Genomic DNA, 11,060 nt, shown 5'->3' with positions numbered 1-11,060 from the left:
TTGTTCCCCGGTTACAGAAAAGCGACTGTTTGATTTCGCAGTTCTGCGTCGAGGCTCGTCGTGACAGAGTTTTTGGAGACGGCTGAAGGAGGAGTGCAAACGGGGAGAGGGGGCGGGGGGGAGGAGGAGAAGAAGAAGGTAAGCGATGGTGTCAAAACGAGTGTTTTTTTTTTTTTTTTTTTTGTCTTCCTGGTCTCTGTGTAGAAACTTCGCCGTGTGATTAGCGTCTCCTCCGCCGTCTCGTGCATTGCAGGGATATTTCGCCTCTACCCGTCAGCTGCGGTGTCTTCGATAACTGGGGCGTGTTTATCGAAGTATTTGTGTTTGCGCGCGCGTAAATGGCGCGTGCGTATGCGCGCGCATTGCCCCTTTTCACATTAGGGGAGGGGAGGGGAGGGGGATCCTCCTGTTGTGTGAAAAAGTAAGTTTTGGAGATGGCAGATTGGAAGCGGATCATTTAAAGAAGGGGACAACCTGAACCCGCACCCCTGCAGAAAGTAGCCGGAGCTCCATGTGAGCGAAAGCTTTGAAGAAAGCTCCCGAGGCAGTCAGGTAACTTGATTTTTGTTCGTGCAAGTGAACCCAGCTCCTAGATTGGTGCAATTTTCGAAGTTCTTTTTGACTGAATATAAAATACTGACCCTTGTAAGTTGCAAAACTGTTTGGGTAATAAAAAAAACCCAAAAAAACTGTTTTCCCCCCCACTAAACTTAATGTTTGGAGAGTATTATAGACTAATAAAAGGAATTAAGTTATGTTTTTTTTGCAGTACATGTTTGGTTCATGTGGCAGTATCCTGTTAGGGTGTCTTAAGAGCCCGATGTTGGGCTTTAGAGCACTGCAGCAAATGCGTCAAATAAGTCAGGAAAGTACATTTTCACGGCACGCTTGCAACACCGGAGCACAGAAATGCAATCAAATGTATAAACCGAAAAAAATACAGGAGAAGATTTCACGTAAGATATATCTACATGTGTGGTGCTCGCAATTTATCACTCCTGTGTGTCTCTTGTGCATGTGCATGTGCGCTTACGTCCTTCAGCACTCCCATAATGTGTTTGTTTGTGTGTATGTGCCCTGGTGGTGATATCCTGTCAGATCCTGTGAGGTGGGGGTCAGTCACTGGGTCTCCCCTCTGGAATTCTCCTAGAATAGATGCACACACTCTCAGAGACATCTTCAGTCAGTTTAATGTCTTTTCTTTTAATGATGAACCATGATGTGCTTTGATTTCAAACTGGCTGCTGCAGCTTATTACTTTTGAAATTCGCTTTATTTCAAAGCTCCACAAATAGATGGACTTTATCATCTGTGACGCTGTGCTCTCAAGTTAGAGCGTGCGGTTTTCTCCTTGATGCGGACACCGATATGCTCTCTGTGTCGGTTTAATTTCAGTCTCATTCAGTCCAGTTAAGTCTGCATCTGTATGTGCAGGTCCATTTTTCCTCTTCTTTGCAGTATCCGGTTTTGGAGCTGGCTTTTTGGAGCATAACAAGTGTTTTTCAAATTGCTGATTCAACCTTTAAGCTGAGTAGCTTCAATATTGGAGTCAATAAATCACTGCACATCACTTTTTGTTGTGATATTTTTTCCTCCTTCTTCTGGACAGTGGGGAGTGACAGGAACGAGTCAGGCTAACAACAAACCAATGCTTTCTTGTTGCTCCCCAGGCTGTTCTGTGTGTGTGTGAGATGTAGTGAGAGAAGGAATGAGAGGATCTTGTCTACTGTAACTCGAGCCTGGCTGGACACACTGACTCTTGGAAGGCCACAAAGACCGCTCTGCATGAACTGAGGGGAATGTGGAAGTATGTATGTATGTATGTATGTATGTATGTATGTATGTGTGTGTGCTGCATCACCAAACACAGACCCGTCTTAACCGACGTGCATACACTCACATCACCACCACCACCACCACCACAATCACCATCAGTGACAGACTTTGAACTGAAACTATGGATCAAATAATAGATTTTTCGATTAACTTTGGCTTCTTAAATTTGGCTTCTTTTATACCATTGTGAATTACAGTGATGCACCAGTCTGGCTTCCCCTTTGCTATTTGTGCTTTCTAAACTTGGGGTGTCTGCCAACATTGAGTACCAATCTGTACTCTCTTTCTTCCCTGATCTGCGTTTTAAGGAAACAAATTGGAGCTGCAACAATTATACACTTTGCTGTTTAAAAAAATAATTTATCAACAGCAATTTTGATAATATTATGATTTGACTAAATTTTTTCTAGATTTTGGGGCTTCTCTTCAGCCTGAACTGATGTGTGTGTGTGTTAAAGCAAAAACAGGAGAGCAGGAGAAAAAGCAGTTCTTGGTGGGAATGTGAAAAACAAACAGAATATTCATGTTTTCCTCTTTGTCATGGATGGACTGGACAATGCATTACGAGTGTGAAACATGATGTTGAGTCAGTTCGCGGCCTGACATTTACTCTGAGTAAACCTACCCAAGAGCCTCAACCCACATGGGGAAAATTAGTAAATTCACATTTAGGAGCGAGAGAGGAGAGGAGAGGAGAGGAGAGGAGAGAGGCCATTTACCTCCTCCCTCCTCCATTGATCAGCTGGAGCTGTGGCTTCCTCTTATATCAAATTATTTCAGTGCTTCTTGATACTGAGATGATGACATTAAATGGTGCTTTTCTTGTCTTGATCCCTTTGAAAAAGGGCCTTTTACGTCAGCTTAATCAATTTTAAATAATGGCAGTCCTGTCCTTCCACTTTTTAGTCCCTTCTTCTTCGTGTCCTTTCACTACATGTTGCAGAGGAGGTTCTGTTTATTTGTTTTAACTGGCTGCTTATCTATTTGGTCTTTTGCATTCTGCTCAGATAGATAGTTGGTGGGCGGACTGGTGGGCGGATGGGCAACTGAATCTGCGTCCGTTTTGAAATTGAGCCGTGGTTTTTCGCAGTCCCTTACAGGTGTGTGTCTTTTCACAGGTGCTTGTTGTTCCCAAGCTCTGTCAGTGTGTGTGTGTGTGTGTGTGTGTGTGTGTGTGTGTGTGTGTGTGTGTGTGTGTGTGTGTGTGTGTGTGTGTGTGTGTGTGTGTGTGTGTGTATCTTTGTCAGTGTGTGTGTCTATGGGTGTGCATTCATGTGTGATATTAAGTTGGGTTACATCCATTTCTCACATAGGTGTAGAAGGACAGTGAGTGCCTAGCAACAATATCCCATTGGAACACATTGGGAGTGTCCTGATGTAATGGAGTAATGACTGTGGTTGTGGTGGTTTAGTGCAGACAGATGTAGGATGGATCAGTGGGCTGAATCACCAGCTGCAGAATCGCAACGTCCTGTTTCATTCTCGTTCATGTCAGGTCTATTCAAGGCTGTTTTAGGCATCATATGCAACATTTGCCAAGAAACAAGTAACAAATAACAGATTAGTTTTAGATCGTCCGTTGCAATTTGACAAAGGCAATAAAATGTTCAGGTTCATGACGTTTGATTGCAAAGTCAGGCTGCATTTAACAGAGGATATACGTTTGTTTATTTACAATGTTCCATTTATCTGAAAATCCAGAAACCAGAGTAGTTGAATAAATTCTTAAGTTGCATGTCTGTCTGTGCTGGAAGGAGAAATTCTGCTCTTACTCTTCCAGTGGTTTCTTTTTTAGTTTTTTTTTTCCCGTTAGAAAGTTTGTTTGGGGAACTTTTTCTTCTACACGCTCAGGGTCCACGGATGGAGGGTGTTGAATGTTGTACAAATTCTAAGATTGTTAACTCCTGGAGTACACTGACACGGGTAAGAGCAGGTTTTTAATTCAGTAAAAGTATATTAAAAGTGCACTCTGTAGTTTCATCAAATCCTGAAATGTATCACACCCTATTTCCAAATCTTCCTCTCTATTTTTGCAAATGTTAACGATGCATACGGAGGGAGTTTAATCACAACTCCATCAAAATTAAAATGTCACTCGATGACATTCAGTTTTGTTGTCATTAGGTTTATTTCTGCTACTTTTGTGTGACTACTTTCATCCGTAGCTCTGCAGGGAGTTTTTAGATGGCTGAGAAAATAACTCTGATGATTTCATAACTGAATGGATGGAGACTTCGAGACTACAAATTCATGACGGACAGACGATTAGACAGGTGTAAATGGAGATGCTGAGTGGCAGTGTGGGAATAACCACTACGGCAGCCACGGTGAAGCACCTTGTAACTTGTGTTTTGGATAGTAGTATCCAGTGAATTCAGCATTTTTGGAGGTTGAAGCATATTTAGGACTAAAAGTCAGACTCTCTCAGATTGTGCTGCATTTATTTTGACCATTTCTTTTTAAATCTCTCACTTAAAAGTTTCCCAACTTTGTGAAAGGAATATTGCTGGAGTAGCACTTTAAAATGTGTTTTGAGTTACAAAACATTAACTGGGATTTGAGAGGACAGGTGCTGTTGGACATTATAAGAAAAATGTACAGATTGCACCTTTTTAATGAGAGCTCCAGCTCAGCAGTGGAGGGTGCACTTTCTTTTTTTTTGCAATTCGAGTAGAAATGCAAGAAAAACACCCAGTTATAAACATTCAATAGATGGACTAGATGTTTTGTGAATCTGTGAAAGCTACACCAGCACAGACGTGCAAGATACTAGTGTAGTCAATAAAACCGAGTGACGTCAGAGCAAAGTAAGAGGTGGAAACTGTTTGAACTGCAAGGACGCACATGCACATGCACACGCACACACACACACCTACCTCTTCGTTTGAGTCAGGACAACTCCCTGATATAGTGTTTAACTCTCCGTCTCACAGCTACTGTCTGTCAACAAGACTTTTGTGTGCACGTGTGTGTAGGCAGAGAGTGAAGCACATAAAGAAAAGAGCGATTCCAGTGGCACACAAAAAATGAATTAAGTTTCATTTTTGGGTTACTTTTCATGCAAAATTATGAGTTGCATAACACCCACACCCTAAGTCTGTGTGTGCTCCTGTCTGACTGTATGTCTGGATGTGTGTCTGTGTGTGTGTTGGTCTATGGGTGTGGTGTGTCCGTAATCAAGCCAACATGAAACTGTTTACCAGGCCACCGACTGCTGTTGGACTTCTCACATTTATGCTTTCTAATTGATTCAGAGTGTGATTTATGTAGCTCTCTGCACCCACATGTGCTCGCCTGCCCTTGGTTGTGCAACACAGACAAGCACACACACACACACACACACACACACACACACACACACACACACACACACACACACACACACACACACACACACACACACACACACACACACACACACACAGACACATCAAAAGCTGTGAGTTACTCATCACTTCAGCACAGGGCATTATTGTATCGAGCGTCTTCGTGGCCCTTTTAGCGACACAGTCATTCACATTTCCCAGCAGCATATGTGTGTGTGTGTGTATGTGGGTGGTCGTCTCGTATTCCATGTCACACTGCCGGCTGCTAAAAATGAAGACGTGACAGGGAAAGTGTGAGTGTGTTAGTGAGAAGTGTGTGTTTGAGGGGGAGGGGGCGATGGCGGGGTGGCACACTTGGAGCTGTATCTCAATAATCTGAGATTATGTACTCTGCTTGGTTATCATCCTTTTTGGCATCAGGTGCACATGTTGAGCCAAAAAAGTTAGTTTAGCTTTTCTAATGAATTTTTATAAACGTTAACTTTCATATCGCAAATCCCATTTTACCACAGAGAAAGATATGAGAGTCAATCAACCATCAAGCGAGGTAGCCATCTTGAACCGAGTTTGTTTTCAGGAGACTCTGTCTGTGATCTTTTAGTGATTTGTCTGAATTTTGAATTTTGAGAGCGACTGAGAAATGAAGAAAGAAAGTTTTGGAGTTTTGACAAAGCTGCTTCAGTTATCATACTGTTTCTTTGATATTGACATCATCAACAATTATTTAAAGATTCAGTGTGTAGGGTTTAGGGGGAATCTATGGGCAGAAATGGAATATGATTTACATTAGTGTATAATCACCTGGAATTCATTGTTGTTGTGTTTTTGTTACCTTAGAATGAGCTCTTCATGTTTATGTATTGGAAGCAGGTCCTCTTCCACGGTGCACACCATGTTTCTACTGCTAACCTAATGTTTGGTGGTGATGAGACAATAAAGAGATGAATCTTTGGTAGGTAAGGGTTAAATCTAAGAAGGATATTTTACATATTAGATTTGAATATGGTGTAAATCTAATATTTAGAATTGCCTAATTTGGTTGTGTAATTGAACGACAGTCAAAGCAAAACAAGAAAACAAGATTATCTGTAGAAAATCCTTAAGATATGACACTTGGAACAGATTTTTAATAATATTTAACTTATCATTTAGTATACCTCTGTGACGTGAATTGGAGAGATAATCTGAGGTCATAAGCAATAATATTCATGTTATCTAGTTCAAGTGTGAAGTAGCTTGTGCCCATTCTGACACAGCCTAAAAATGTAAACAACGACAATAAGTTGCTGTGGTTGTCAAAATAAAGCCCAAACACTGCAGAGAAGTCATAAAACTGAATGCAGCAGCGTTAGGAATAGAACCCAGTCAACAATGGGGTGATTCATACATGAGTGAGTGGGAAGTGGACTGTGCCCATGTGGCCTCTCCTAACCACCTTTAACCACTGTGAGATCCACCCTGGGAAAAAGGAAGTAGGAAGAAAATAAAAGGAGGAGGAAGATCAGGCAGAGAGGGCAAAGATTAGTGAGACAGGGATGAAGATCCGGACACTTTGATTCACAGATCTCCCATCATCCCTCTGCTCCTCTTTGACTGGCTCTATTGTGGCGGCAGTAAAGCGTGCTGATTGGCCGGTTGGTTCTGAATGTCACTGCTTCTCGTCCGTGGACTCTGGAATTTGTGTGTGTGTGTGTTTTTGTGTGCGATGAGTTAATAGCTATCCATTGAGTGGTTGATTGTGTCCTGTTGTCCACACTGGCCCTCTTTGTCCAGACCCTACACACTCTCACACACACACACACACACATCTGAATCTGAAGCACACATTCCTCCAGTGGCAGCACACTGGCCAGGAGAGAAAGGAAAAGAGAAAGAAAGAACGAACAGCACCATTCATAGTCATGGCGGTCTGGTTCTTTCTGGCCCCAGTTCCAGACATGAATGGGTCTGATGCTAAAAATATTTTATTGCTGCTTTTTTATGCCCATTTTACTCCTCCTGCTCTTTTCATTACCTCTCTCCTCCGTAGCGTGCTCTCACAGTGGAATCAGACGAAGCCTGCGCTGCATTAACATGTGTTTAATAGCATTTCTGAGGTTATAGAGTAAAGACTGTGGTTGCAGCTCTTCCAAGGTGTAAATGTGTGCAAGCGCAACCACCTTCGGGCAAAACGACTCGAAAACAGAAGCACTAGATTAGAAAGACGGCAAGCAAAGGGGAAGACGACTTTAGAGAAAGGTCATGAGGCAAATCCAAAGCTGTGACATCATAAGCAGACATTCTGTGCTTTTGCCCATGTGATGTCCCGGCCCGCAACATAACTGAGCTGGATAACAGACCGGCTGATTAAGTGACGGAGGCAAAGGGCTGCGTTTTATTGGTTGGTGTGGGCAGACCTTGTGTCTCGGTGTTTACCACAGACGGAGAAAGACGAGAGAAAAGATGGAGACATGGCGAAGGAGTGGAGGGAGACATGAAGGGAAGGCAGCAGAGAAAGATTGACAGTAATCCAGCAAAACTCACAGGGAGAGGGAAGTAGAAAGACAGAAATGTGGGTAAATTATTTGATCCGCTTTTGGGAATTCACTTCACCACAGAAATACCTCCAGTGCAGCATGGGAAATCGGGGTTGGGGTGGAGGGGGTGGGGGGGCTATTTCAGGCTTTGCTCCTGTTTGTTATGCCAGCCTGCATTTCGGGGCAGAGTAAAGGTTTTGCTGAGCTCTAAGTACGTTAACATGCGAGTTGGGAGGAGGAGGAGGAGAAGAAGAAGAGGAAGAACAGGAGTAGGAGGAGGGCAGAATTTTCTTTCAGAAGAGGAGGAATGACCCAGTTGTACCAGTGTGCCCTTTCTTGTTTTTTTCCCGGTAGGTTTAATCTAAATCCATTCAAGAAGGTTTATTGGCAAGATAAGATCGGCCTGACATTGCCAAGGCTTAAGTGCATCTCTCCCTCTTTCTGGTCGGGCGGAGGCGGAAGTAGGTTGGTGGTGAGAGAGCAATGACAGCCTTTATCTCGGTCAGTAAACACAAGCCAAGGGAGTCCCTACATTGTTTATGCTGCGTCTCTAACTCCCCACTCCCATACGTACACACTTAGAGGACATTGTTACACAATAGCTCACTCTGAAACACACTGAATATAAGGATGGTAGTGCACACACGAAATCAAGGTCACATGTGCAAGGGCACACGTAAGCAGAGTGTGTATACACACACACACACACACACACACACACACACACACACACACACACACACACGAGGCTGTGGTTGGACAAAGCAGTGGTGTGTGTTTTTGTGCGCGTGTGCGGTGGATTGTTGGCAGCCAGTATACGGTGAACTGGTCAGATCCCAGCACACTCAAGCTTCCCGCCTGCCTGCCAGTCTGACCACTAGCTTTGTGTGTGTGTGTGTGTGTGTGTGTGTGTGTGTGTGTGTGTGTGTGTGTGTGTGTGTGTGTGTGTGTGTGTGTGTGTGTGTGTGTGTGTGTGTGTGTGTGTGTGAGCGTTTGTGGCATCTGTATAGTTTGCCATCACTTCCTATGATTGTCAGCGCTACATCCTTGTGGTTTCCATGGTTACAGATAGTGCTGGATTCCCACTGAGCGACAGACATGCACAGACACCAGACAGATGAGAGGTAACTTCAACTGGTAGTTACAGTCGAGTCTTGCTGAGAGCTGAGACCCAAGAAATCGTCAAACATGGATTTAGTTTTTTCTTTCTCCTCTTCTAATGTGTTGGAGAGACATCAGACATTTCCCCGTCTCTGCTGAGAGAAAGCAAGGCTGCAATTTAGATAAAATCCCTCCCAATCATGCAAAACATTTTTTCCGACTTAAAGTAGATTTAATTTACGAATTATATGGGTTTGGCATGATTGGTCGCGTGGTTAGGTTTCATTGGACACAAATTCAGAAATATCTTGAAATGTTGTCTGTCAGGCCCCTAATAAAACCTCTGAGAAATGTCCCACCTGTTGCTGTTTGCATGTGTAAGATACAGGCCTTTCTGGCTGCAGAGATTGGGATTTCTTTGATTCTTAATCTTATTTCGGCTGAAAGGATGACACATTTTTGCTGTCAGTAGAAGACAATTGCAGCTTGTTTCTTTCCATTTTCCTTGTCAATTTTTTATTTTTTACATTCAGAAAATCTGTTTATTCACTTATGTCCAGCTGTTGGAAATGAGGCATTTTAGCATTTTGTTTGTGACATTTTGAGCCTTTACTCGAAACTCTCTTGACAGTTGGTTGGAAACAGCTTCTCGTTGCCAATCTTGCCAATTATTTTGTTCTTCTGGAAGCCAGTACTGTTTTTGACTTGTTTTGCATGAGCAACAGTTTCAGTCTTTCTCTTCTTTCTCTCTTTCTTTCCTCTTTCTTTCTGTCTTCTGTATCTCCATGTTTCTTCTGATCTGTTCAGACAACCCGACAGCACTTTCTTCCTCTTTTTTCCCCCTCCATATCTTCTTCCTCTGACTTCTCATCTGTCCAGCTACAAGCCCCTCAGGGGGAGAAACACCAGAGACATGAGAGTCAGTGTCTTTGATCCAAACTGAATGAGAGGACTTGTGTTTGGGTGTGTACGATATTTGTCCTTGTACAGTCAGGGTTTTAAGACCTGCTGCACCTCCATCCTCACCGTTATAATATTGGTATAAATACCTTCATGCTCTCATTGCTCATCTGGAGATTTCTCTTTTTCCCCCCCTCTTGTATATTGTGTGTGTGTGTGTGTGTGTGTGTGTGTGTGTGTGTGTCGGTGCCCCATGCCTGCCAGAGCTAAGATGTGGTAGTTTGATATCGTTGGCGTTCTTTCATCAGTGAGGTGATTCTCCTGCTATGTGTTTGAACTGCAGTGAATCAAAGACAGCTTGTTGTACGGCTGCAGCTGCGACTGTATCACCTGCGCGCCGAATCTACCGGGCCTGTCTTTTCTCTTTTCTTTCATTTTTGATTTCTTTGTAGCTGTCCAGGCTTTGTTCTTTTTTTTGCACGATACTGAAGCCAATTTCAGGCTGATCTTTCTTTCATCTGTTATCAGCCAGTGTCACACTCTGTACAATTAACAGCTAGCACAGCATGTAATCTATCCAGAACAGCTGTAATGAGAAATAGAGAGCTTTGAAAATTCCCTCCGCTTACAGGCAGTGTTTGCTTGCCGAGTCATGGGGGACGGATATTAACACAAAGAGAGAATTTTGCACTATCGAGACTGCAACTTGGAAGATACACATTGCTGAAGGCTTTTGTTTGTTTCAACTGAACTTTTAGAAAATGTCTTTGCATACAAGAAGTGCTACAGATTCTTTCCCCATCACTTACACTGAAGAAACAGTAATGGATATGAGTAGGCCTATTATTTTAAGATTGGCTTGTTAAAATGTGAACTTCTCCTTTAAGTCAAACTTTTATTTTTGTCAAGATTACTGACACCACTTAGATTTCAAATTTGGAACTATTTTTGCTCCAAACTTTCAAGGAACATAATGCTTACTGCCGTAATAAATCCAGTGTAAGGATGCACTGAACCAAGTATTTCTTTCTTGTTATCAATCAATCAGGATATTTGCAAATATTGAAAACCAATCCAATGCAAGAGCTCTTTTCACGATAATTTAGAATATTTCTACCACCTTTAAGTGATTCGACTGTTTGCTGTGAATGTAGCTCACAATTTTTCACAGACATGTTAAGATAGAAACTAAATTTATCTCAATTACTTTGATGCTTTTAACATCGAAAAAGTGTGTTCTCCCATCCATTATGGACAATAAGGATAATAAAAACATTGGTTGTAGTGTATGCAAGGTGATTTATAATTTCCTGTTATGCCTTCCTGTGAACTTTGCAGCAAGCCTTCCAACATAATACAGTCATATAGGTCATTTGTTCCC

At 42.5% G+C, this 11,060-nt stretch overlaps 1 protein-coding gene across 4 annotated transcripts in view; it reads left to right on the top strand.

Annotated features, from left to right (window-relative positions):
• Positions 1–399: 399 nt before the first annotated feature.
• Positions 400–11,060, top strand: part of ppp2r3a (protein phosphatase 2, regulatory subunit B'', alpha) — a 55,909-nt gene continuing 45,248 nt past the window's right edge. For 3 of the 4 annotated variants that reach the window (XM_069710653.1, XM_069710657.1, XM_069710652.1), the window contains exon 1: positions 400–552. The gene's annotated coding sequence lies outside the window, so the exon portion shown is untranslated. Of the gene's footprint in view, positions 553–7,868; positions 8,029–11,060 lie in introns of those variants that run through there. The other variant, XM_069710656.1, reaches the window with a different exon arrangement.

The sequence above is a fragment of the Brachyistius frenatus genome, unplaced genomic scaffold (genome assembly GCF_029030835.1).
Source record: "Brachyistius frenatus isolate BFR_SWC_R1_liver_20210118 unplaced genomic scaffold, ASM2903083v1 Contig_93, whole genome shotgun sequence".
Lineage (NCBI taxonomy): Eukaryota > Metazoa > Chordata > Actinopteri > Embiotocidae > Brachyistius > Brachyistius frenatus.
The sequence above is the reverse complement of the archived record's forward strand: the minus strand, read 5'-3'. Positions and strand labels throughout refer to the sequence as shown.